Source organism: Canis aureus, chromosome 32, assembly GCF_053574225.1.
Source record: "Canis aureus isolate CA01 chromosome 32, VMU_Caureus_v.1.0, whole genome shotgun sequence".
Taxonomy (NCBI): domain Eukaryota; kingdom Metazoa; phylum Chordata; class Mammalia; order Carnivora; family Canidae; genus Canis; species Canis aureus.
Window position 1 is genome coordinate 11,438,395 of NC_135642.1, and position 27,909 is coordinate 11,466,303.

General features: G+C 44.4%; 1 long non-coding RNA gene and 1 other non-coding gene across 7 annotated transcripts in view; one reads left to right on the top strand and one right to left on the bottom strand.

Moving 5' to 3' along the window:
• LOC144302980 (uncharacterized) overlaps positions 1-21,299 on the bottom strand; it is a 145,483-nt gene extending 124,184 nt beyond the window's left edge. For all 6 annotated transcript variants that reach the window (XR_013370021.1, XR_013370019.1, XR_013370023.1 and 3 more), the window contains exons 1-2: positions 20,950-21,299; positions 20,675-20,819 (exon numbers count right to left, since the gene is read on the bottom strand). This is a non-coding gene — a long non-coding RNA (uncharacterized LOC144302980). The remainder of the gene's footprint in view (positions 1-20,674; positions 20,820-20,949) is intronic.
• LOC144303681 (U6 spliceosomal RNA) lies at positions 16,101-16,207 on the top strand. Its single transcript, XR_013370661.1, has one exon. It is a non-coding gene; the product is annotated as a U6 spliceosomal RNA (small nuclear RNA).
• Positions 21,300-27,909: the final 6,610 nt, after the last annotated feature.

Here is a 27,909-nt window from a genome sequence, read left to right on the forward strand (position 1 = left end):
AGGGGAACCCATTTCCCAATCCTGTATGGGACTAAACAGGTTTAGTACAACAAAAATGATTCTAAAAATTACTTGGCATGTTAAAAATAGATTACCAGGCACCTTCCCTGAGGATTCATTCTGACTCAGGCCCCAGAACATGCAGGTGACTCTCATGATCAGGCAAGTGTGGGTCACAGCAGATAAGGTGAATTCTGAGATCCTTTTCATCACAAAGACAACAAATTGGAACTAACCATTCCTTTACAGACAGCAGTAGTTTTAAGTGAACAGATGTGGAATCAAACACATATTTCTTGTCTTCAAGAAAAAGTCCTTTTCTGGAAGACACTAGACTAGGCCAATCAACAGAGGAAGCCTTAGAGACTGAGAAATAAAGCCAAAACATGTGTGTGTGTATGTGTGTGTGCACTTTCATCTAAATTTAGAGATTAGAACAAATTCTCTCAAAAAACATTCGAACTATGTCTGCAGTATATAATTAAATCCATATATCTCAGTAAATATATGGGTTCTACTCCCAATACACAAAACTGTATATTGCATAGTTAACAGGTTGCAGGGAGGTGCATAATTTATTTTAAATTAGACCAAGAAGAAAACAGAGCAACTATGGTCAGGAAGAGGATTTGAAAGTTAAGATACTGAAAGAGCAGTACAGACCATATTTAAGGAGTTCAATTCTACAAAGTTGCTGTGAAAAGTACTAAATCCACTTTCCAGGCACAGTGTGATCCAAATCCATAAGAAAGGCCTTGTGGGTCTTTGGAAGAACAGACCTAAGCTTCAGGTTTGATTTGGGCTTTTGCTCTGTTCAGCTTCTAGTTCTAATAGAAGCTACACACAATATGACTCCTTCTTAGAGGGCTAGCTCTCTTCTGAAAGTAATCTAACCCCTGCTTAGAATATAGGCCTGCAAGCCCCAGAAGCCCTGAGACAAGCAATGTTCCAATACAAGAGCTTCATACTTGAATCAGATGGTTATTAGTTGTGTGACCTTAGTGGGCACAGTCTGTTTTCATCTGAGAGTCATTTTTCTAATCTAAAGAGACTAAATGACATGAGATACTTTTTTTTTTTTTTTTGAGATACCTTTTAAAAGTGCCAGAAGAACCAAATCAGATAATATATGGAAAGCATTGCAGTATCTGACACAATAAATGTAGCCATCTGCATATTTAGGAGATTGTGCCAGAAGGGCCCACAGTGATCAATCAACCCAATGCTCTCATTGTGCAGATGAAGAAACCAAAATGGCTGGGCCAATAATTTGCCAACTCCTGAGTGACCAAATTTGGGCAAGACAGACTATCCAGTTAGTGTTCTAAGAAAACCACTCAGTTGTATTTGTTTGAGAACACTGTAACTCCAATAAGAATTAAATCAAAATTACAGCCTTTAAGATACTCATCTGAGATTGGAATTTATCATATTTTTGCGGAGTATTTTTTAAGGATATTCTCAGTTTTACATATTAGGGACAGCAAACTGCAAGTAGGTGCTCTTTAAAAACCTTTTCTTGGATGCCTAGGTGGCTTAGCGGTCGAGCATCTACCTTTGGCTCAGGGCATGATCCCGGGGTCCTGGGATCAAGTTCCACATCAAGTCCCACAGGGAGCCTGCTTCTCCCTCTGCCTATGTCTCTGACTCTCTCTCTGTGTCTCTCATGAATAAATAAATAAAATCTAAAAAAAAAAAAAAAAAAAACTCTTTTCCTTTTGTAAATAAAATTTGCTTTAAAAAAAGAAAACAACATAATACAAATATTGCTTAACCCCAGATGACAGGATAGAGAATGGTTGGCTATGGGAGTGGCAGCTACTTGACTGGAAGTAGTTAGAGCTCAGCTCACTGGAAAGTGACAGTAGGGCAGAGGTATGCCCGGTATGAAGAAGGCAACTACCATGCACACACATGGGTAGATGGGACAACAAGTGCGAGGTCAGGGAGGGTCAGAAAAGCACGACATATTTCAAGAGTCGTGAAGTATTCCAATATGGTCAAAACCAGCTGGAAATGGAAGAAAGGGGTGGGGTGATCCAGTATCACTAGGAACGTGAGAAGAGCTGCACCCAGTGTCTACACAAATGCATAATAGATGACCAAGATCAGAAATATTCTTTCAAAAGTCAGAGCCAAGGTTTGCAAGTCATCAGGTACAGCTCCCAGCAGGTGGTAGACCCTCAATAAATGGTGGTGGTTATTATATAATAAAAGTAATCTGTGTAAAATTCTTATCATAGTGCTTGGCACATGGTAAGCATTCGAAACCACCTTTAAAAAAAACACAAAATGTCACTATTAATAATATGTTTAATAGATAACTGTGCCTTTGTTAAATGAATGAGCAAACACACAACATAGTAACAAGCAGACTGAGCCAAGGAAAACCTTAGGTCCTATTTTTGCCTATTCCTCACACTTAACTATGGCAAAGTATTTTTCTGGAGTGGCAAAGGGAGGTTTTTGGAGAAATAATAGTTACTCTGTATTGAGGCACTCTGAGTAGTAGGGCCAAAATAGGGACAGGAAGCTGTGTGATTAAACTTTGCGCTATTCCAACTCTTGATTTTGGCTCAGGTCATGATCTCAGGGTGGTGAGATCAAACCCCATGTTGGGCTTGCACTCAGCACTGAGCCTGCTTAAATAAATAAATCTTAAAAATATATTAAAAAAAAAAAAAAAAGCTTTGTGCTCTTTGCTTAGTGCTTGATGGCTACATCCAACATTTCTTTCTCTTTTTTCTTTTAATTTAAATTCAATTAGGCAACAAATAGTACATCATTAGTTCTAGATTTAATTTTGTCGGGATCCCTGGGTGGCGCAGGGGTTTAGTGCCTGCCTTTGGCCCAGGGCGCGATCCTGGAGACCCGGGATCGAATCCCACGTCGGGCTCCCGGTGCATGGAGCCTATGTCTCTGCCTCTCTCTCTGTGACTATCATAAATAAATAAAAATTAAAAAAAAAAAGATTTAATTTTGTCTTAGGTGTGTCTCTTATTTAAAAAAAGAATGTCTGGGTGGCTCAGCAGGTTAAGTGAGCCTTTGGTTCAGGTCATGATCTCAGGATCCTGGGATCAAGCTCTGCATTAGACTCCCTGCTCAGGCGATCCTGCTTCTGCTCCTCCTCCCTGCTCATATATGCTCATGCGTGTTGGTGTGCACTCTCTCTCTCTCTAATAAATAAAAATCTTTAAAAAAAGAAAAAGAAAGACAAACCTCAAACTCAATGAGAAACCCCATTAGTTCTCAATGAGGGAACTAATGCTGGTTGTTGAACACCCATGTGTCACCACGTGCCACCCATGATCTCTGTCTTCTCACTTATTGCCAACAACTTTCAAAGGCAGACATTATCATCATTAGCGATTATATATGTGAGGAAACCACCACCCAAAGACAGGAAATCATTCTCCTGGAATCACACAATCAGTAGGTGACAAGGCAGGAATTTGAGGCTAGGCCTCTTATCGGTTCCGTGTCAGTGCCCTGAAAGCCAATCGTGGCTGCAGCACTGTCGGAGGGGATCCTAACACACCAGCCTCGTGCTTGTGCACTGGCAAAATTCTCACCCAGGAGCAGGCTGCCAGAGATCCCACAACTGCAGGGAAAAGCCTGGCCCTCTGGATACGATCAAAAGACAAACTCCATTTTCAAATTTCAGATTACAGGGTAAAAAATATTTTAATGACTTTAGCCCTGCAATATTTCAAGGATCCCTCTTCATCTCCAGAAAAACACAGACACTTCCAAATGTCTCCCTACGGAGAAAATAAACCTCTCACTCTTATTTCTCCCAAAAGAAACTCAATTTATTTTGGGGGCTGAGGGGGAATAATCTCTTTCATCAAAAGATTAGATTTAACTAATAGCCTTTGCTTTTTCCAGGTATTCTGTTAGTTAGTTAGGTTCCCAAGCAAGCAGGGAACACGGCCTCCCCCGAGGCACCATCCCAGAAGACTACTCTCCTCCAGATGGGGTCTATGCAGCCCCATCCAGCAAGCCCTGCTCTGGAGCAGGTGAGCCAGGGATCTCCCATCTGATGGAGAAGACAAACCAGCAGCTCTTATAATCTCACTTGAGGCCAGATGAAAAGAGGGCAGAAGACACAAGGATTCCAAAATCATAGCATGAGGCTCTTACTCAAAAGTCCAGTTTTAGCTAGATATAGTGGTTGCCAGGAGAGGCCCAGAAGGCTTAGACACATTACAAGTGGGAAGAGCAAAGGAAGACATAAGCCAGGCAAGGCCTGGTACCTCAGCCTAGAAGGTTTTATTTTCACTCAGGCTCATCAACAGAGTTGCAATTCTTCTCGAAGGCTTCTCAAGGGTCCTAGGTGTTACCTAAGAACAAATATCATGGCAACTTTACAAAGAGACTGAGATAAGAAAGAGACAGGCTCAGCACTTCTGGAGAGTTTTCTCAGGAAATAGGAAAAGAACTTAGTTTGAACCAATTCATTCGGTCTGGAGTCAGGAACTCGTGTTGGAAACTACTACTACTTATTGACCAGTAAAATGGGGTGAATGAAAATACCTACCTCATAAAGACATCGTTAGGATTAAATAAGGGAGTTTGGTAAGAGGGTACAGTCATCAGGGTCCCATCACGGGACAGAAACCAGACAACAGGGCTATGAGAAAAAGGAGCTTTAATATAAAGAATTAGCTATTTATAGGAGATCGGCTACTAAGAGAGAATAAAAGAGAACGCTAAAGAACATGCTAGTTCTACACAAGAGACCCTACAGAATTTAAGACCCAATTCCAACATGGGCTGGGAGGTGTTTCTCCACCACAAAGCAATTGATTCTTAATGAGTCCCCTGATTCAAATCAATTCTGACACTACCTATTTGGAGACAGCATGCAAATCCACAGGTCCGGGGCTCAGTCCTACAGGACTGTCACTCTCCCACTTCAGAGGCCAGTCAGAAGCCCAGGTTGTGACTTGTACTTCCAACCCCCTGGTTACAAATCAGAAGTTCTCACAACCCCCTTTTTGGGTTCAAATCATTTGTTAGAGTGACTCCTACAGCTCGGAGAAACATTTTACTTACCACATCACGAGTCCATCATAAAGGAAGGAACTCAGGAATAGCCAGAGAGAAGAGATGCAGTGGGCGAGGTATGAGGGCAGTGGATGGAGCTGCCATGCCCTCTGCAGGCACCCCACTCTCCCCTCTCCATGTCACCAGACCTGAGGCACTGTGAACCCCACACTTTTGGGGTTTTGCGGAGGCTTCATTACATAGGCACACTTGATTACCTCATCAGCCATCAGCTATCAATTCAGCTTCTCTCTCCACCCCAGGAACCAGGGAGTGGGGCTGAAAGTTCCAACTTATAGTCAATGTTGGTTGCCCTGGCAATCAGCCCCCTTCAAAAGTCTCCTTATTTTACCATAAACCCAGCTGTGGTGGAAAGAGGCTTGTGATGAGTAATAAGACTCCCACTTCACCTCTATGGTTGCAAATGAAGCGTTTTCAGGACCTGAGGACAAGAAAAGACCAAATACTCTGACAAAAGATGCTTCACTGCTCTTATCACTTGGGAAATTCCAAGAGTGTGGAGAGCTATGAGCCAGGAACCAGGGGTGATGACAAAATATAAATGAGTAACATATTTCAGTCGCCTGAATAACCCAACATACGTTTCTCATAAATCGTCATATTGCAGGATACAAGGAACAATCTTGGAAGAGAAGATGCTTTCCCCAGGCTGGGATACAGACTGCAGCCCACGGATGGCGAGGGCCGAGAAGCTGCCAGTCAGGACTGGTCAACAGACAGCAAACTCCAAGACAAGCACCTCCCTCCTGCCAAGGCGCCAACCACAGGCTGGAAGGTGAGCACCAAGGGGTGTCCAGGCTTTACTGGCCACTGCATTTCCTAGGAGTAGGCCCAAAATAGCATACCAGAACCAGGGGGGAAGGCCTCTGTGTCCCCTCTAGAGTTCTCTGACCAGCTGGAAAGGTAGACAGGCTCCAACATCATGGGCAGAACCATGAAGAATGGATTTGGAACTCAGGGGTAATAAACTGATAACTGGCACAGGGGTCTAGTTAGCACCCCTCTAATTACGTCACTCCCCCCAGAGACTCATTCGCCAAAGTAGGAAGGGCACACGGAGCAGATGAACACAATAGGCATCACCTAGACTTGTGGCGAGTTGCGCTCAGCGGCCCACCTTGCAGACAGATGCAGAGGGTTTAGAAAAGGCACTGATGCCCCTGGGAAGCTAGAACTTTCTGCCCCACATGCCAAGATCTGTGGGGCTCTCTCTCTCTCTTTCCCTGCTAAGCTCACACACACACTCAGGGAAAAGTTCCACAATGGTGTGGATCACCCTGGATCCTCTCCTAGGAGGCACCCAGGGCCAGGGCTGCAGGAGTGATGCTACTTTTAATCCCAGACCCAGAAGAGCATGGGCAGAAAAAGATGGGCTAAAGCACAATCTACTATCTGACCACCCCCCTCCCACCCCTGGCTGCCGGAGAGGATGCGGGAAGATGACTGAAGGACAGCTTTACACCATCCTTCCCCGGGCACAGAGAAGAGAACATGGACTCTCCTTGCAACCAGACAGAAAGGGAAATGCCCACAACTGTGTGAGGATCATATTAGGTGTGATAACATCTCAGAACAGCTGCAGAGGCTTCTTTTTAAAACAAGGTGAATTCTGATGATGTCAGCATCATCCAGCTTGCAACCCTCTCAAGGAGCTTTTGTGCTCCCCCCAGCTCCCACAGGGGGGGTGATGGAGTGTGTGACATGGCTTGGACAAAATCAAAGGAGGGATTGTACAGAGAAGGCCTTGGGGGGTCTCCTGTTCCCATTCCCAGTTGTGCCAAGGACAAGCCTGGGGGAGGCAGCAGCACCGGTGTGGGCCTTGAGTGGGAAGCCAAGTGGGGTGACATGGGAAGCAGCAATGACCCACCACCATTGGATGAACAGCCCAAGGACCAGAAGAGCTGGGAAAGGGTGATGTTTTGAAATAAAGCAGTGGGTCCTGTGTCCAGGAACTTCAAGGAAAAAACAAGGGGCCTCCTAGGTAGCAGGGTGACTGGCAGAGAAAGACCAGCACATTGTGGCTCTGTCTGTATGGCTGTCCTTTGGCCTGGAGGCCACCATTTCTCAGCTATGTTTCTGAGGCACTTCCAATTTTTTCCAAATGAACATTTCCCAAATATCCTGCCTGAAAGCTGCCCCTTGTCATGCAGCACATGGTTTCATTTCTCCGAGATGAGGCCACCGGAGAGCTGCCCAGGCCCATGGTGCCCACCTAACCTGGGAGAACCTGTCCTAACATTTGGTTGGAGTTTTTCAGAACTGCAAGTCTTCACGGCAAGATGGGCTGGGTCTTCCAGAGCCCGTGCCTTGCACTTACAAATGAGCAGCTCTAATCCAAATGAGGGGCCCAGAGCTCGGCGTGGTGACCGGACCCTTCCGAGCGCACACAGTGCTTCAGGGGGAAGAAGTGGCTCTGGCATGCCACCCTCCCTCCCCTCAGGCCTGGGCTTTCTCTGCATCTGACTCCAGATGCCAAACAAAACTTCCAGATATTAGTGCCCAGGTCACATTGGTTTTGTTTGTTTGTTTGTTTGTTTGTTTGTTTTGCACATCTGTTGAGTCAGTCCAACCAGGCGCTTAAGAAATGACTTCAGTTGGATGGGGCACAGGACAGGGGGTGTTAGGGTCATGTCCAGGGACAGGGTAAGGGATTAGAAAGAAGGTTAGGAGAGTAGCTCTTCAGTCTCACAGAACCAAAGCCAGTGTGTAGCTGTTTTCTATTTCTGTGTCACAAACTACCCTAAAAATGCTTACAATAATAACCACTTGATTCCATGCCTTTGCACCTAGGCAGGGAGTTTGGGCAAGGCTCAGTAGGTTTAACTCATCTCGGCCCCACGAGACTTTGGCTGATGCAGCTCAGTTGGAGCTGGAGGACCTACAATGGTCTCACTCTTGTGTCTGGGCCCCTGGTGCTGGCTGTTAGCTGGGGTGCCTCTTCTCTTTCTCTCTCTGGCAAAATAGCCTGGACTTCTACACTGGGTGGCTGGGTTCTGAGAGAAAAAGTGGGACCTGCAAGTGTTTCTAATATGGGCATTAATAGCTCATTCTTTCTGATTGCTCTTTCATCCATTCAAAGCACGAGTTTATGCCAAACTATAGAAAAATTAAATAGAAGGACAGCTGGCAATAACAAGCAGAACAGATTTGGTGTCAGACCTGGGATCAAATTCAGATTCACAGTTTATTACCCAGACGCCATGGAAAAGTCCTGAACCTCTCTGACCTTCACTTCCCTCACCTGGGCAGTACAACCACAGAGGGTTACTCTGAAGACCAACACGATAATGTAAGGAACACACCTGGGACATTGCCAAGCACAGCACTCAACAAACACGGAAGTGAGGGTAGGAGAGAAATGTTCTTACTTTATTGAAATCCACGGACACCAACTTAAGATTTACAAAGTCCATTCAGCAGTAATTCCAAGGATCTCCTGAAATCTGAGGGGAATCCTCACCCACCTTCAGAGCCACTCCTGCCAGAGTTATCAGCTGCAACATGGAGTTCTGGTGCAGATTTTAACACGTCTTTATATAGACTTGCTCCCCAAAGGCCAACTTTGGTGCCAGGTTTTATATGCAGGTCACCAGAATTTACATTACATCCCCTGATTCCGTGAAGTTTTCTTTTCTTTTTCTTTTCCTTAAAGAGAGAACATGAGCAGGCAAAGTGTAGAGGGAGAAGGAGAGGGAGAAACCCAAGCAGCTCCCCACCGAGGGCTCAATGTCACAACCCTGAGATCATGACCTGAGCCAAAATCAAGAATCAGACACAACAGAGTGAGCCACCCAGGTGCCCCAGTGAAGTTTCTCTTTAAACTTCCTTATTAAGGGGGGGCATCTGGGTGGCCTGCTTGAGGATTCTCTTTCCCTCTGCCCCTCTCAGCTTGCATAGTCTCTCTCTCTCTCTCTCTCTCTCTCACTAAAATAAATAAATAAAGGAGTGCCTGGGTGGCTCAGTCAGTTTAGCATCCGACTCTTGGTGTTGGCTCAGGTCATGATCTCAAGGTCACTGATCGAGCCCCACGCTGGGCTCTGCACTCAGTGCTGAGTCTACTTCAGATTCTCTTTCCCTCTCCCTTTCTCTCTCTCTCTCTCTCTCGTGAATAAATATTTTAAAACAGAAAAACATTTAAAAAATCATAAATAAATCTTTTTTAAAAATAAATAAACTTACTAATTAAGGAAGGAAGGAGGGTAGAGTAGGGCAGGGTTCAAAGAAAAATTTGTCGTGCAGCAGAATCAGGATTCAAACCAGATCTGTCTGATTTTATGGTTCACGCTCTTAAATACCAGACCATTTGCTTCTAGAGTCATATTCCCAAACAATTTACACATTTGTTTATACTTTGTGAACCAAAGTTTCCTCCCAACAACTCATTCACTGCCACTTTCCCCTCACCCAGTCACCCCCTTCCCCACCCCACCCCCAACACACACACAAATACAACACCAGTCCTCTCTCTCCCTGCCCAGGGAGGTAATTCAGCGCCTCACCATGTTGCTCAGAGCCCAGACTGGCTCTAATGGTAAGGATGCTTCCTTCTGCCTTCGGACTCTTCTCCCTTTCTCCAACCATGAGTGTGTTTGTTTCTGGAGTTCCATCTTTGACCCAGTCTTCTTCCCACTCTGTTGTCCCACCACTTGCATCTCTTGGCTCACACCTCCCCAGATTGATGGCCCAGGCGAGATCTGTCTCCTGGGCTTCAGGTTCTCCATCTTCAGCTGCTTTATCTCCACTGGTGGCCTCGGTCTAGTCACTGGATTGTTAGGTCCTCCAGGAGAAGAACCATGCCCCGTTTACCATCATGGATCCCTCAAGGCTTGCCATGATGAGAGGCATTTCATAGATTTTTTTTTTTTAATATGGTGTGTGGATAAGTGAGTGAATGAATAAATGTATTCAACTAAGGTCTGTTTAATGATTCACAAATTAAGGTGAAAAAGATCTTTAAAAGGAGAAGCCAAAAAAAATTTTTAAATAAATAAAAGGAGAAGCCATGCTGGCTTTATCTTCTCACCTAGAATAGAACATGCTGTATTCTGTAGGATAAAACAGATGTGCTAGAAAGTGGCATGGTCAAGTATGTTTGACAGACACCTGATTTTTAAAACTTAAGCAGGACATTTTAATCCTCTAATATGCTAAGTACAGTTCAAATGTCCAAAGGGAAATACTTTGCAGCATCTGTTAAGTGTACTTGGGTATATTTCTGTTTTGGGTCTGTTTAACACACACCAACTGTTCTGCCGACTGAGATTGCGTGGATAGCCAACTGGGGAAAATGATACCCTAGAACATTGGATTTTTTATTTAGTCACTGCTTATAAGAAAGTAATTTTAAAAACGAAACACTTTAATCCTAACCCGGTCCTAGTACTTAGGAGCTTTTGACCTTTTCTAAGAACAACTCAGTAGGTCTATTTAGACTGCTTGGACACAAAAGAGACTCAAGCTTAGCCTGGGATGGGTCACACCCCAGAGGGCTGGGGAAGAAACATGGATCTGCTTTAAGGTCACATGGGTTCTCTATCAACCCACTTGCTATGTGGAATATGGTTTCTTTTCCCTACTTCCCCAACCACAGTGACATTTTGGTCCTGAAGCCCACACACACTGGCTCTCAAGTATAGCTCCTCTCTGGGGCCTTGGGGTGGGAGCAACTCCTCACGCTTTAGCAGCTGCAGGAAACACTGAGTGACATCACCTCCCCCTACGCCAACAAGCCTCTACAAGGTCAAGCTTGGAGCAGCCATTTTAGACAGAAAACACACAGATAATCTCCCTTCTTTCCGCCCTGCAGAATGAGCTCACAACTCCGGGGAGTGCAGCTCTACATGTGTGCCAGGTGATGTCAGGATTAGTGTCCTGGCACTCCTGACACTCTGCAGGTGCTTTATTCATAGGACACCACCCAGCCCGTACCAGATGGCAGCGTGGGAGATGTACATCCAGCTATAGACCTTCCCTCACTTCAAGTTATAAGGCCTTTGGGGAACAGACTCGCCTATTTTCTTGGACTGGGTTGTATGGATGTTGGGCCAATCAGAATAGAATAGATACTGGAATAGGGTGGGGATGCATAAGAGCTTCTCTAGAGATTTCCCTAAAAAATAAAAATTCCTGGCAATTGCCTCTCACTTCTATCATCGACTATTATTCTCTGGGTCATGAAAATCCTGTGTTATGGGTCATATATAAGGATGGAGTGGGGCTTAAAGAAAGCTCCTTGGTTCACTGAAAGGTAAGCAGAGCTCTGTCAAACAGGAGAAAAGCCCCTGCAATGAGTCAGACCACCTGACTCCTAGCCTGAGCTCCCTGTTCCCCTCCTCTTCTAAAACCAAGAGGCAAAGAGGTTTCAAAATCAGCCTGTACTTTAGTTCCATAAAAAATGAGTTTTTCTGCTATGACTATTCTTCAGGCGCTGATACAGCTTGGCCTGACTATACCCCACTTGCTTATCAGAGATGGGAAATGGGCATGAATAAAACCAACATGTCTCTTTGGGTTCCTCAAAAGACAAAGTTCTAGTTTGATGCCCACATTTCCATTCCGTTCCATCATTTCCTCATTTGAATCTTTTTAGGGTTGAGCTTCTTCTATGTCAAGAGCCATATGTTTATCTGCCTGAAGCGTTGGGACACCCACGTGGGTACCACAGAAAGAGGTAAATGAAGGAGTCACATACACTTTGAATAGCAGTGCTTAATCTGATGACTGGAGCTGAAGTAGCTCATTCAAGAAAGAAAGGATACAGGGAAGAAAGGAAGGGTGAGAGAGAGAAGGCAAAGTGGAGGAAGAAAGGGAAGGAGAGACCCTGGGCTCGTCAGGAGCCCATTGGATTTTACTACTCAGTCAAGAAATATGAAACCTGGTTCCTCTGCCAATGAAAGAAAATGAAATGGGACACCTGGGTGGCTCAGCAGTTGAGCATCTGCCTTTGGCTCAGGGCATGATCCCGGGATTGAGTCCCACCTTGGGCTCCCTGCATGGAGCCTGCTTCTCCCTCTGCCTGTGTCTCTGCCTCTCTCTGTGTGTCTCTCATGAATAAATAAATAAAATCTAAAAGAGAGAGAGAGAAAAAGAATGAAACAAGCCTTCCTGTCACCCCCCACCCCACCCTGTGTCCTGCCCCACCAAGCCTCAAAACCAAGAACCAGGCAGCCATCTGGGCCTCAGCCAGATGGTCTGGGACGCAGGGGCCCTGCTCCCCATGTGGCTGCTCGTAGAGGTGCTCAGAGGATCCACTGTGGGCGTTCAGGCCATTCCTGCCTCTGGTCAGGACTGGCCCGCAGGAAACTGGTTCACTCCAAGGTCATTCTCTTCAGAATTCGATGAGCAATCCTCAGAAAAATGGAGGGGGATCCAAATATTGAGTCTTGACTCCAAAAACATGCCAGCAATTCATTTTCCTCTTGGGACTTAACATGTCCTTCAGGAAACTGCAAAGGAACAGAACTCCTAGTGACAGTTCCTACACGTGTGACCCTGTCCCCTCATGGCGAGCAAATGCCTGGGGGGGTGCAGAGGGAAGTGCCTGGACCTGAACAAAAGAGCTACAACTACCTGCTGTCAGCAGATGGCTCTTGGAAAACTGGGAAGAGCCAAAGTGAGAGTCTGAAGGCCTCACCCCCAGGTGTCATCATCTATCAGGACCCATCACACACAACCCTCCACCGGCCCATCCATGATGCAGATGTCCTGAAGCAAGTACAGCCCATGGCCTCATCTCATGAAGGCTCCAGGCTTCTCCCATACTTTTCTTGTCCCCAAGCAGAACTAACCGGCTCCATTCCTGGGAATTCATCCAACTGCTCACTTGAGAGGGCACTTGAGCAACCATTGCTGCCATGGAGTAAGTAGAGTATGGGCTTTGGAATCAGATGGCAAAGGTTCAAATCCCAGCTCTGCACTTGCTTGCTGGTAACCTTAGAAAAGTAACTTAAGTCCTCTGAGACTCAGCTTACCCGTGTTTGAAGTAGTGACAGCAATAACAAAGCTGTTATGAGAATCCAGTCGTGCTATCTCCTTGAGAGCAGAATCTGTGTTACCCAAGTGTTCAGCCTATAGTAAGCACTGAGTAAATATTTATTGAATACCTGCAAAACACTTGGCACAGCGTTTAGTGCATAGAAAGCTTCCATAATTGGATAGCAGTATCGTGCTTATTATTATTTTCTGCCTTTCCTCACTTAGAGGAGCTTATTTTGGCCACTGTATCAGTCAGGGTCCTGACAGGAAACAGATGGTGCATTCCAGTTGAGGAGAGCTTAATGAAGAAACCACTTGGAGGGGTAGGTGCAGGATTAAGGGAACCAGCAGGGAATGGTTAAGCATTTCAGAACTAGCAACCGCAGAAAGAATGCCATCTCCACTAAACCTGAAGGGTCAAGGAGGGGAGCTGCTACCAGAACCTTGAGAGAGCCATAGTTGAGAGGGCAGCTCCAGAGAAGCAAAAATCCTTCAGTGGAGGGGTGCGGCTCAAAGGGAGATAGGAGAATGAAAACCCCACCCTCTGCTCTCCTGCTGATGCCTCCCAATGGCCAAACCCAATGCTCCCTGATGAAGTCCACGCAGGCCAGCTTCCACAGAGCAGGGTGGCGTGAGGAGGGGGGGCAGGAATTGGTCCAGTGGTGTCAATGGAAGGCATCCAGTACACCCATGAAATCTCAAAAAGATTTATTCACTTCCATCTTTCCTAATCTACATAGGTTCTACAGCCGATTTATACTCTAAAAGACAAAATCTTTTCCCCCCAAAAAACTGAGGCCAACAGGAGAGTTTGAAATGTCACCTTGTATCTTTTCCTGTTTGGGGGAGTCTTGACATCTGGGGCCCACCTGTTCCATGGAGTTGACTCCACAGCTGTATCATGCTTTTGCTGTCCTTCCTCATACTATAAATTTCTGCATGTAAAATCTAGCAATGGGCTCACTGGGCTTTGAAAAAAAAATAATAAAGTGAAAAGCAAATTCAGGCATAAATAACCTAAGGTAAATTTATTTTTTAATGTTTGTAATACTTGGGTAATTTTTAAATTAAAACTAACTCCATTAATATATAACTATTTTTCATCTCACATTTAGAACAAATCCCAAATTTGCACTGCATACTGTATTTGTAACAAGACTTAAACATATCCTAGGCTGGAAGAACTAAAGTAGCTCACTTTTGAAAGGCTGATATATCCATGGCAGGGAATAAGTTGTGTGAACTTCTCAGAAGCCAGCTCTACAGAGACCACCCAGTCTTTCAGAGCCAACAGCATCCACTCTCCCAATACTGCACAGTTAGTGGGTGGAGGACATCCTGCTAACTGGCATCCAGTCCCTCTATCCAGCTGCTGCCAGGGGGGCCAAGGCCTTTACTGAACATGGAATACAGTGCTGGTATGTGAACACATGCTAGCCCTCTTCAGGGTGGGCTTCATCTGTTAAGTATAATGCAAAGATGCATACAGTGAGACACTAACAATCATACTAAAATGAAAGCACAAAAAAAAAAAAAAAAAGAAATGAAAGCACACCCACAGTGAGATTTGGCTAGTTCTTCATGGACCCTACTCCAATCTACTCACCTGGCCCTAACAAAACAGCAGTGTTTGCATATAATGGTGGCAATGAAGGTAACGATGGGGAGAACCAAGAATTATGTGGCATGTATTGTGTTGTAGAGACTACACAAAGTGCCTCACATAGGTTATCTCAACCCACCAAACCAGCATATGTTGTAGATTTTATTCTATAGACATGGGAAACAAAGCCAACTAATATTAAGTTACTTGCCCAAGATAACAAAGCTCGTGAGTGGAAGAGCTGGAATTGGAATTTAAGTAATCTAACTCCAGATTGTACTTTGAACCTTGGAGCCATTCTGCCTCTGATTCTGTCCCTTAATATTCACAGAAGGGAAAAAAAATTTGGAAGAACATGCACTTTTCAAGTTAAGAGTGGCTTTCTTCAGAGAGTGAAATAATGAGTGGATTTTTTCCCCCCACTTCCTACGTGTTTGCTCCTTTCCTGATTTTATTCAGGAATCAATACATTAATTTCTTAATGGTAAATATAAACTTTCTTTCAAAAGGCCAAATTAGATGTCTGGCTCCAGTATGAAAGGATGAGTCCCATATAGCCCATTGTCCCTTCAGGGTACTATTACAAACCCTGTGCAGAATAGAGACCCAAAAAAAGCCCACATATATATGGTCAACTGATTTTCAACAGAGGTGCCAAGGCAATTCAGTGAGGGAAGGATAGCCCTTCCAACAAATGGTACTGCATCAACCAGACACCTGCGGGAGAAAAAAAAGAAGACTGACCCTTAGCTCTCACTACACACATATAGTATCTTGGGATGGCTCATGGAGTTCCACGTAAAACCAAAAATTATAAAACTTCTAAGAGATGATAAAGGAGAATAACTTTGTGACCTTAGGGTAGACAAAGTTTTCCTAGATGGACAACTAAAAGAATGGGCCATTTAAAAAAAGTGTTTTGGGATCAATTCTACTTCATCACAATTAAAAACTTTTATTCTTTGAAAAGCACCATTAAGAAAACATACAAGTGGGGTACCTGCGTGGCTCAATTGGTTCAGTGGCTGCCTTTGGCTCAAGTCATGATCCCAGGGTCATGGGATCGAGTCCTGCATCAGGCTCCCTGCTCCATTGGCAGCCTGCTCCTCTCTCTCCACCACTTGTGCTCTCTCACACATGCTCTCTCTTTCTCTCTCCCTCAAATAAGGGAAAGAAAAGGAAAAGGAAAAAAGGAAAAGGAAAAGGAAAAGGAAAGGTACAAGCAAGCCACAAGCCAGGAGAAAATTTTCAAAGCATTTGTACCCAGAACGTATACAGGATTCTTAGAGCTCAGGATCCTCAGAGCTCAATAAAAAGAAGACAATCTATTTTCCTTCATGGGCAAAAATAAAATAGATACTTCAAAAGAGAGAAATATGAAAAACCAAAATCAAATACAGAAGATGCTCAGAATCATTAATCATCATGGAACTGTGAGTTAAAACCACAATGAGTGCTCGCTTTGGCAGCACATATACTAAAATTGGAATGATACAGAGAAGATTAGCATGGCCCCTGCGCAAGGATGACACGCAAATTCGTGAAGCATTCGATATTTAAAAAAAAAAAAAACAATGAGAGGTCACCACATACCCACTAGAATGGCTTACATTAAAAAGATTGACCATACCAAGTATTGGTGAGGATTAAAAGTAACTGGGACTCAAACTACCCATGGAAATATAAAATAATACTATGTTTTCTTCAAGGGCTAAATGTAAACCTACCATACCACACAGGTCTTCCACACCTAGGTACTGACCCAAGATAAGTGAGAATGTGCATGCACCTGAGGACTCGTACATGAATGTTCAGAGCTGCTTTATGTGCAATGACCAAAACTGGAAACAGTCCATCAACAGGTAAACTGAGAAATCATGGCCTATATATCCAATGAAATACTACTCAGCAATAAAATGGAGAATACTGACACACACAAAATATGGACAAATCCCAAACCACTTATGCTATGTAAAAGATAACAAACCCCCTCAAAGAAGAATAGGTGCCATATTGTTCCATTTACATAAATCCTAGAAGACCCAAATGAATCTGCAGTGACACAAAGCAGAGCAGGGGTTGCCTGGGAATGAGGGTGGAAGGAGGGAGGGATGATGGAAGGGCCAAGAGAACTTTTGGAACTGATAGAAATGTTTGTTGTCTTGACTGTGGTGACGGTTTCATGAACATATGTTTGTCAACAATCATCAAATTGCATGCCAGATACATGCAGTTTATCATACGTCTACAAAGCAGCTTTTTTTAAAAAATGCACCTTTTCTGCTGAGCTCCTGCTCATAAGATGGAGACAGCAGCGCCCTTCCTCCACAGCAGCCCCTGAACGGAATAGCACCATCTTGGCGCACCTCGCGGGCAGCCCCTTTTCATCTTGCTCTTTACCTTACAACTTGCCTTTCACGTTCGTAGAGCCCTTTGAATTTTTTTTTCTGAAGGTTTTACTGCAGTGTAGTTCCATATGTTCATTTAACTTACAAGAATTCAATCACAAACGTGAGGCAATAAAGAAAAGCAATTATGGTTTTTACAAGTAAGGAAACTGTGTACACAGCACAAGTGATTCCCTCCACCTTTCCATTCCATTAGTCTGAGAGGGGTGAAGAGGCAGTGCTCTTTCTCCAGATCGCCCGTACGTCTCTCATTTTAGGAGAATCTCCTCACTTGCAGTGAAATTCTGGCGTTTACAACACAGGTTTCTGTACAACACAGCCTCAAAATGCCAACCAACTGCTCCAGCTTACACTCAATGACCTGTCCCATAACTGGAGGGAATTCTAATTGTGTTGGCATGTCCCCAGTCATGAGGATAATCGCGCTATCCTTGACTTCCACCATAGGTGCTGACTTTTGAACCTCATGTAAGATGAAGCTTTGCTGTATCTTTTCCAGTTTTCAGAACAACCTCATGAAGTAGCTGGGGCAAGTATTATTATCACCATATGACAGAAGAGGAAACAGAGCCTGGGTGAGATTGTGACTTGCTAGTTACCCAGCCGATAAGGGACAGCCTCATTCCAAAAACCCACATCTTCAGACAGCAAGTGTGGGACTCCTTGAACCATATCACTCCTCCACATGTTACCATTGTGCTTATCAGGCAAAACTTATGGCCTAGATTTGCCCTTAGTCTCAAGAATTCTCACAGCAACTTAAGCTACTTTCACAGCATGAACAGAAGTTCCTGCTAATAGCTTCTAACTCTTTCTTAGTAGTGTCTTCCCTCTTAATTAAAAAGGAAATTATGTTCATCCGAGCACGGTGGCCTTGTGACTCTTACCTGCCTCTCATCATCAAAATTTAATTCACAACCAAGCTGTCAGCCAAGCTTTAGGAAGAAGAGACACAGATAAGACCAAACTCTGGTGATATGATTCCACAGACTCAGAGAGGCCATCATCCTGGCGGGCTCCCCAGTGTGCCCAGAGTTCAAGAGACAAGTTTACACTTGCCACTTGCCAGGCACTCCTTGGACATCAACATACATTTTGCCATCTGTACCCACACCAGCTGCAACACTTACCTTGCAAAGTGTGGCAAAGGTGACAGAGAATCTAGATGCCACCCAAATCTCCACTGATAGGGACATGGCACCAAACAAATCCAATTTAATTCCCAGGTGTCACCCAGATGAGAAGCTAAGAGACAGATTACCCCCAGACAGGATACACACACTGGAGGAAAAGAGAACATGCCGCGAGAGCTATACCTGCCATAGGGATGTGTTTCCTGCCATAATGGGTTTCCATCCTATAAAAAACAAACACAGGAGTGTAGCATGGCCAATTCACACACATGGCTTTGTGGGTTTGGTAACAGCCTCAATTACCCTGGCCTGAGGCCAGAGAGTTTCCATGAACCCCGATGTTTGGGTTGTGGTACTGATGCTCATACTCTCCCTCACTAAATGCAGCCGCAGCATGGAGGCTTCAAGAATCAGGGGAGATCAGGGTGCCTAAGCTCTCCCAGGTCATTGGACAGAAACACAAGGAGATGTGATGGTTAGGAGAGATGCAAGACACAGAATGCTAATTTCCCTTGTCAGCTCGCATACACAGCTCAGACGGAGAGAAGCTCAGTAACCTCAGGGTACAGGCAGTTTGGGTCCTTGCTTATAGAGTCTTGCCCACTAAGCACCAGGCCTGAGGCTCAGTCTGTGGATTTTGTTTGGTTGCATTGTTGTATCTTTAAATCAAGGAATCTTTTGGCCTATACCCCCAATGTCCTCCCTTCTGGCCCAGTAGCTAACCAGGACCATAACCAACAGGCCACTAATGTTCTGCAGATGAAGGAATGTCAGGAAACTAAACAAATTTGCTTTTCCCATTGCGTTCCTTCCCTTAAGGGAAGAAAGTAAGAGAGGAAGACTTAGAACTAAACTCAAAAATTTCCCAACAATGCGTATCTCACCAGCTCCTGCCAAGGATCTCCAGCTCTAAAAACGCTCCTCAGATCCCGAGTTCAGTACAGCTGTCTGTAGCTCCACTCTGTGCAGAGCTGCCGCTGCATTTTTCAGCTGTTTTTCAGGTGCCCAAAAGAGGCATGGAATAAAATGCAAAGCAGTCCCCCCTTGGTCAGGGGGGAAGAGCAGAGAAATGGAACACTGCTGTTTTTTTCTCAAAAGTGTTTAAAAAAAAAAAAAAAAAAAAAAAAGCCTTTCCCTAGAGCATAGACTGCTGAATTTCTTATGGGGCCTTGGATGCAGAAACTTTGGAGTGGTTCTCTGAATGGGGGTGATTGGCACCAGATCTGAACTGCTGAAGGCTATGCATCACTAAGAACTCCAGCCACTGGTAAAAGTAGTTCATGGTTAACTTCATTTTACCAAGAGCACTGCATTCTCCAAAGCTGAAAGCACTAAGTGTGTAGATGGAGAAAGTGAGGCACATAGCACAGCTTGGAGCCTGTTCCTTGCGATGTCAATCCCAGAGTCGAGACAAGACTCCCCGCCTTTCAGGCAGCCAAGCGAGGCTAACTCTCGAGCATCTTATCCCCAGCATCAGATTGAGAGGGAAAATATTCTATAACGGAACTTCTTGGTATTGGAGAGGTAAACTATTCATGATCCATTGCCTTGATCCGTTTTTATTTTAGTCCTCCTTTGCCACTTGCTAAGGCACACAGTTCAGTCCTGCTCCCTGATCCGAGACCCATCAACATGGGCTCTGTGAGGAGAGAGAGGCTGTCCCCCCAAGAGCAGCCTCACCTCCATGAGGCTTTATCAATCCCCATTCATCCTCATGTGGTAAATCAACTTGGAAGTGTGGCAGTCGGAGGGCTCATGAGTGTCGTAGAGCTGCCCGGTCAATTGCTTTCATTAGGTTTCATTATACTCTAGTTAGAAGTTCACATCTTCCTCATTATGGGTCCAGGCTAGACCAGTGTGGCACTTAGAAGGTGGGAGAGGCCCCAGGTGTCTCTCCGCAGCCTCTCCTACCAGCCAATAGCAGCAGTCAGAATTCCTCTCCCCGTGTCCACCTGCCGTTAGTGGCAGCAGTGATGAGCAGTTCCTCTTCCCCGGTGGCACTGTTCTTTGTCTTTCATCTGTCTGCTGTCTCAGGATACTCATTTAAAATTAGGGATTTTTGTCTTTCATCTGTCTGCTGTCTCAAGATACTCATTTAAAATTAGGGATAATTGGCAGGCATCGTTAAGTATGTGCACGTGTGTGTATACACGTGTTCAGTTTAATTTAGATCTTTAATTCTTGAGGAAAAAGGAATTTTTTGTAATTATAATCTGCAATTTATAAGTGGCACTTGGATTGTAGAAGGAATAGGTATAAGTCCAGGCACTTTGTACATTTATACCTGAGTCCCTGGGCCCCAAATACCTGAAAACTTTGGCCTCCCTTGGAGTTGGTCTCATAAGTAAATTGCCTTCATTTGATGAAATTATTCATATGTGACTATGGTGCAAGCCCAGATAGCTCAGTTGGTAGAGCGTCAGGCTTTTTTTAAAATGTGACGATGACCACATTGGTGAAAACAAACAAGAAAAAGAGCTACTTACCAATCCTCTCTGTGAGGAGGAGTCTAGTGCCTTTGAAGCAATAGCATTTCTTGCCGGGTTACAAAACCGCTTTTTGGCAAATTAGCTGCCATTCCAAATTATTTTAGATGGGTTCAATATTCACCTCCATGTCTGTTTCCAATGCCTAAATGAAAAGACATTTTGGTTCATGAGCCAGTGATTATAACAGCTAGAACGCTAAGTCAGGAAGAAAAAAATGGTATTATTACAGAGGTGGAGTATCTGACTTTTTCACGTCTTTAATTAATGCTTACATGTGTTTGGAGGCAAGAAACGGGCTTCTAGTCCGATTCCAGGGCCCACGCACACAGCCACTCCCCCTAACACATTCTTGCCTCATCAGGTTCTTCAAAAGCTGGTATCTGGTGAGGGGCAGGAAGGCGGAGGAGTAGGGAGCGCACCGCCCGGCCCCACCGGCTCACCGGGGGACTCGCAGGGCGCCCTGAGCCGCTACCAAGTCGACCTGGGGTCTGAAGAGAGAACGCCCGGGCCGCGGCGGAGAGGACGTCTGGCTGCTAACGGGACGGAAAGGCCGACAGCACGGAGGGCCCGGGCGGGGGAAGCCCCGAGGCCCCGAGGCCCGGAGGCGCTGGGCGGCGGCGAGCGCGAGCGCGGGGCCTGCGCGGGAAAGCCCCGCCCCGGAAGCGGAACTCGAAGCTCGGCGCCGGGACTTCCGGGCGGGAAAGCGCTGAGCAGGGGCCGCGGGCGGGAGCGCGGGCGGGACCTCGGGCGGGCGGGGAGCCTCCGGGCCTGGGGCCGCCCTGCGGGGAGGGCGCCCGCCCGGGGTCGGGGTCAAGGGCCGGAGCGCACAGCCCGCGGGGCCTGGGGAGACGCCGCTCGGGGATCCCGTGGTCCCCAGGCCGGGCGGGGAGGCCACGGGACACGGGGCCGGGGCCAGGCAGGGAGGGCGCGGGACGGGGAGGCCTCTCCCGCCGCGGGGACGGGGGGAGGCAGGAAGGGCCCTGGGCGCCGGGCCGCGGCCCCCCAGGCTGTGCAGAGCAGCACCCCCGTGCCGCCCCGGGAGCCCCTAGGCCCGTGGGGCCGGGAGCTGTGCTAGTTCCCCGGGCGGAGCTGACTCCAGAGCCGGAGACCTGGCCGCGGTGGGGCTGTTCCTCCTGGTTCCCCTGGTCACCGGGAGCGGCGGGGCCTCCGGGGAGGAGGCCTCAGGGGCAACAGCTCACCTGAGCCCGGCACCTGGGGCGGGGGGGCATCTCCCCAGGTGGACACACCTGAGAGTCAGCACAGCAGACCCTCCCCCAGAAGACCCGCTGGAAGGACGGGGAAGAGCAAGTTCTTGACCCCGCAGCACTGGAAAGCTCCAGGACCGAGGGAATGCCAAGGGAATATAGTATATAGAACTAGAGGGTCCTTTTTTCTTTTCTTTTTCTTTTTCCATTATGACTAGTTTTTATATCAAACTAAAAAATTCCAGTAAATTTTCTCTTTTCCCACCTTAACAATATTTCACACCTCTTCGTTTTTGTTTTGTTTTGTTTTGTTTCCTTTTTGACTTTCGTATTTCTACAATTACATGTCTTAGATATAGTTTTCACTTCCGGATTCCCTTCAATGTATTCAATTTAATTTGGGGAGATATACAAGATATGGGTATTTGTTTTGGGGGGGGTTTAGGCCTCATTTCCTTCCACAGTGGTGGAAATTGCTACCTTCTAAAACATGACCAACATGCACCCAGAACCAAGTGGAATACCGCACTCGTTCATTCTGTGAGATTCTATTCTCTCTTCATTCCCATTCTGCCCCCTGCTTTTATCTTATTTATGTTTTGGTGGTCAATGTTGGGGACTTCTACAAGTATTTCCGGTTTATATAAATTTAGAATTGGGCATCCTCTAACATACAGAACAAAATACACTCAGAAACAAGAGGCTCACCCTCTAGGACCCCTCAGGTAGACTACATTCTCCCTCCACTACAACTTTGTCACCACTACCATCTCTGATGCCTCCCCCTTTTTTCTTCTCCTTTTTTTCTTTTTTCTTCTTTTTTCCTCTTTACTTTTTCTTTTTTCTTTTTTTATTCTTCTTTGGGATTCTTGGCCTCTTAGTTTTTACTACTTTGTTTTAAAATTGGTTTTTACCTTTAGCGGTCTTTTATTTTGTTCTGATCTTTCTTTTCAATTTCTGGTCTCTGACCTCATCAGAATCATCTAAGGTGAAATTTACTTAGGTAGTGGTTGATATTCTGGACTCAGCCCACTCATACAGCCACTCTGCACTGAGCAAAATGACTAGAAGGAAGAACTCACCGCACAAAAAAAAAAGAATCAGAAACAGTTCTCTCTGCCACACAGTTACAGAATTTGGATTACAATTCGATGTCAGAAAGCCAATTCAGAAGCACAATTATAAAGCTACAGGTGGCTCTGGAAAAAAGCCTAAAGGATTCAAGAGACTTCATGACTGCAGAATTTAGATCTAATCAGGCCAAAATTAAAAATCAATTAAGGGGCACACCCGGTGGCGCAGTGGTTTAGCGCTGCCTGCAGCCCAGGGCATGATCCTGGAGACCCTGGATCGAGTCCCACGTCAGGCTCTCTGCATGGAGCCTGCTTCTCCCTCTGCCTGTGTCTCTGCCTCTCATTCTCTCTCTGTGTCTCTATAAATAAATAAATAAATAAAATCTTTTAAAAAAATAAAAATCAATTAAATGAGATGCAATCCAAACTGGAGGTCCTAACGATGAGGGTTAATGAGGTGAAAGAAACAGTGAGCGACATAGAAAACAAGTTGATGGCAAGGAAGGAAGCTAAGGAAAAAAGAGAAAAACAAAAGACCATGAGGAAAGGTTAAAGGAAATAAATGATAGCCTCAGAAGGAAAAATCTACATATAATTGGGGTTCCAGAGAGTGACAAGAGGGCACAGAGGACCAGAAAGCATATTTGAACAAATCATAGCTGAGACTTCCCTAATTTGGGGAAGGAAACAGGCATTCAGATCCAGGAGATAGAGAGGTCTCCCCCCAGAAATTAATAAAAACCATGCAACACCTCGACAATTAATAGTGAAACTTGCAAGTTCCAAAGATAAAGAGAAAATCCCCTTAAAGCAGTGAGAAACAAGAGATCCCTAGATTATATGGAGAGAAATACTAGATTAACAGCAGACCTCTCTACAGTGGCCTGACAGGCCAGAAAGGGCTGGCAGGATATATGCAGGGTCCTAAATGAGAAGAGCATGCAGCCAAGAATACTCTATCCAGCAAGGCTCTCATTCAGAATAGAAGGAGAGATAAAGAGCTTCCAGGATAGGCAGAAACTGAAAGAACATGTGACCACCAAACCAGCTCTGCAATAAATATTAAGGGGGACCCTGTAAAAGAAAGAGTAAGTCCAAAGAAATAATCCACAAAAACAGGGACTGAATAGGTATTATGATGACACTAAATCCATATCTTTCAATAGTTATTCTGAACATGAATGGGCTAAATGATCCCATCAAAAGACGCATGGTTTCAGACTGGATAAAAAAGCAAGACCCATCTATTTGCTGTCTACAAGAGACTCATTTTAGACCTAAAGACACTTCCAGCCTGAAATAAAAGGTTGAAGAACAATTTACCATTCAAATGGTCCTCAAAAGAAAGCTGAGGTAACAATCCTCATATCAGATAAATTAAAACTTATCCCAAAGACTGTACTAAGAGATGAAGAGGGACACTATATCATACTTAAAGGGTCTATCCAACCCAACAAGAATACCTAACAATCATGAATATTTATGCCCCTAATGTGGGAGCTGCAAAATATATCAATCAATTAATAACCAAAGTAAAGACATACTTAGATAATAATACACTAATAGTAGGAGACCTCAACATGGCACTTTCTGCAAATGACAGATCTTCTAAGCACAACATCACCAAAGAAACAAGAGCTTTAAATGATACACTGGACCAGATGGATTTCACAGATATATACAGAAATTTGCATCTGAATGCAACTGAATACATATTCTTCTCAAGTGCATATGAAACTTTCTCCAGAATAGACCACATACTGGGTCACAAATCAGGTCTCAACCGACACCAAAAGATTGGGATTGTCCCCTGCATATTTTCAGACCACAATTGAAACTGGAAACTTGAAACTGGAGCTTTGAAACTGGAACTCCATCACAAAAAGAAATTTGGAAGAAACTCAAACACGTGGAGGTTAAAGAGCATCCTGCTAAAAGATGAATGGGGGGATCCCTGGGTGGCACAGCAGCTTAGCGCCTGCCTTTGGCCCAGGGCGTGATCCTGGAGACCCGGGATCGAATCCCACATCAGGCTCCCGGTGCATGGAGCCTGCTTCTCCCTCTGCCTGTGTCTCTGCCTCTCTCTCTCTCTCTCTCTCTCTCTGTGTGTGACTATCATAAATAAATTTAAAAAAAAAAAAAATTAAAAAAAATTAAAAAATAAAAATAAAAATAAAAGATGAATGGGTCAACCAGGATATTAGAAAAGAATTAAAAAGATTCACGGAAACTAATGAAAATGAAGATACAACCATTCAAAATCTTTGGGATACAGCAAAAGCAGTTCTAAGAGGGAAATACATCGTAATACAAGCCTCCCTCAAAAACTTGGAAAAAAACCAAATACACAAGCTAACCCTACACCTAAAGGAACAGGAGAAAGAACAGCAAATAAAATCTACACCAAGCAGAAGAGACTTAATAAAGATTCGAGCAAAACTCAATAAAATAGAGACCAGAAGAACTGTAGAACAGATCAACAACACCAGAAGTTGGTTCTTTGAAAGAATAAGATAGATAAACCATTACCCACCCTTTTTAAAAAGAAAAGAGAAAAGACTCAAATTAATAAAATCACGAATGAAAGAGGAGAGATCATAACCAATACCAAGGAAATACAAACAATTTTGAAAACATATTATGAACATCTACATGCCAATAAATTAGGCAATCTAGAAGAAATGGATGCATTTCTGGAAAACCACAAACTACCAAAACTAGAACAGGAATAAATAGAAAACCTGAATAGGCCAATAACCAGGGAGGAAATTGAAGCAGTCATCAAAAACCTCCCAAGACGTAAAAGTCCAGGGCCAGACGGCTTCCCAGGGGAATTCTATCAAATGTTTAAAAAAGAAACAATACCTATTCTACTAAAGCTGTTCCGAAAGATAGAAAGGGATAGAATACTTCCAAACTCATTTTATGAGGCCAGCATCACCTTGATTCCAAAACCAGACAAAAATCTCACCAAAAAGGAGAATTATAGACCAATATCCCTGATGAACACAGATGCAAAAATTCTCAACAAGATACTAGCCAATAGGATCCAACAATACATTAAGAAGATTATTCACCATGACCAAGTGGGATTTATCCCCGGGATGCAAGGTTGGTTCAACATTCATAAAACAATCAACGTGCTAGATCATATCAACGAGAGAAAAAACAAGAACTATATTTTCCTCTCAATAGATGCAGAGAAAGCATTTGACAAAATACAGCATCCATTCCTGATCAAAAACTCTTCAGAGTAGGGATAGAGGGAACGTCCCTCAGCATCTTGAAAGCCACTTATGGGGCATCCCCGGTAGCTCAGCGGTTTAGCGCCGCCTTTGGCCCAGGGTGGGATCCTGGAGACCCGGGATCGAGTCCCACATTGGGCTCCCTGCATGGAGCCTGCTTCTCCCTCTGCCTGTGTCTCTGCCTCTCTTTCTCTTTCTCTTTCTCTTTCTCTTTCTCTCTCTCTCTCTCAGGAATAAATAAAATCTTTAAATAAAAATTTAAAAGCCATCTACAAAAAGCTCACAGCTAATATCATTCTCCATGGGGAAACACTGGGAGCCTTTCCCCTAAGATCAGGAACACAACAGTGATGTCCACTCTCACCACTGCTATTCGACATAGTACTAGAAGTGCTTGCCTCAGCAATCAGATGACAAAAAGAAATAAAAGGCATTCGAATTGGCAAAGAAGAAGTCAAACTCTCCCTCTTCACAGAGGACATGATACTGTACGTAGAAAATCCAAACGACTCCACCCTAAGATTGCCAGAATTTATACAACAATTCAGCAGTGTGGCAGGATACAAAATCAATGCCCAGAAATCAGTGGCATTTCTCTACACTAACAATGAGACTGAAGAAAGAGAAATTAAGGAGTCAATCCCATTTACAATTGCACCCAAAAGCATAGGATACCTAGGAATAAATCTAACCAAAGAGGTAAAGGATCTATACCCTAAAAACTACAGAACACTTCTGAAAGAAATTGAGGAAGACACAGAGAGATGGAAAAATATTCCATGCTCATGGATTGGAAGAATTAATATTGTGAAAGTGTCTATGCTACTCAGGGCAATTTACACATTCAATGCAATCCCTATCAAAATTCCATGGACTTTATTCAGAGAGTTGGAACATATCATCTTAAGATTTGTGTGGATTCAGAAAAGACCCCAAATAGCCAGGGGAATATTAAAAAAGAAAACCAGAGCCGGGGCATCACAATGCCGGATTTCAGGCTGTATTACAAAGCTGTGATCATCAACACGGTGTGGTACTGGCACAAAAACAGACACATAGATCAATGGAACCGAACAGAGAACCCAGAAATGGGCGTCAATTTTATGGTGAACTAATATTCGACAAAGCAGGAAAGACTATCCACTGGAAAAAGGACAGTGTCTTCATTAAATGATGCTGGGAAAATTGGACATCCACATGCAGAAGAATGAAACTAGACCATTCTCTTACACCAGACACAAAGATAAACTCAAAATGGATTAAAGATCTAAATGTGAGACAAGAATCCATCAAAATCCTAGAGAAGGACACAGGCAACACCTTTTTTTAACTTGGCCACAGCAACTTCTTGCAAGATACATCCATAAAGGCAAGAGAAACAAAAGCAAAAATGAACTACTGGGACTTAATCAGGATAAAAAGCTTCTGCACAGAAAAAAAAAAAAAAAAAAAGTCAACAAAAGTAAAAGACAACCTACAGAATGGAAGAAGATATTTGCAAATGACCTATCAGATAAAGTGCTAGTATTCAAGATCTATAAAAAACTTCTTAAACTCAACACCAAAGAAACAAACAATCCAATCGTGAAATGGGCAAAAGACATGAACAGAAATCTCACAGAGGAAGACATAGACATGGCCAACAAGCACATGAGAAAATGCTCTGCATCACTTGCCATCAGGGAAATACAAATCAAACCCACAATGAG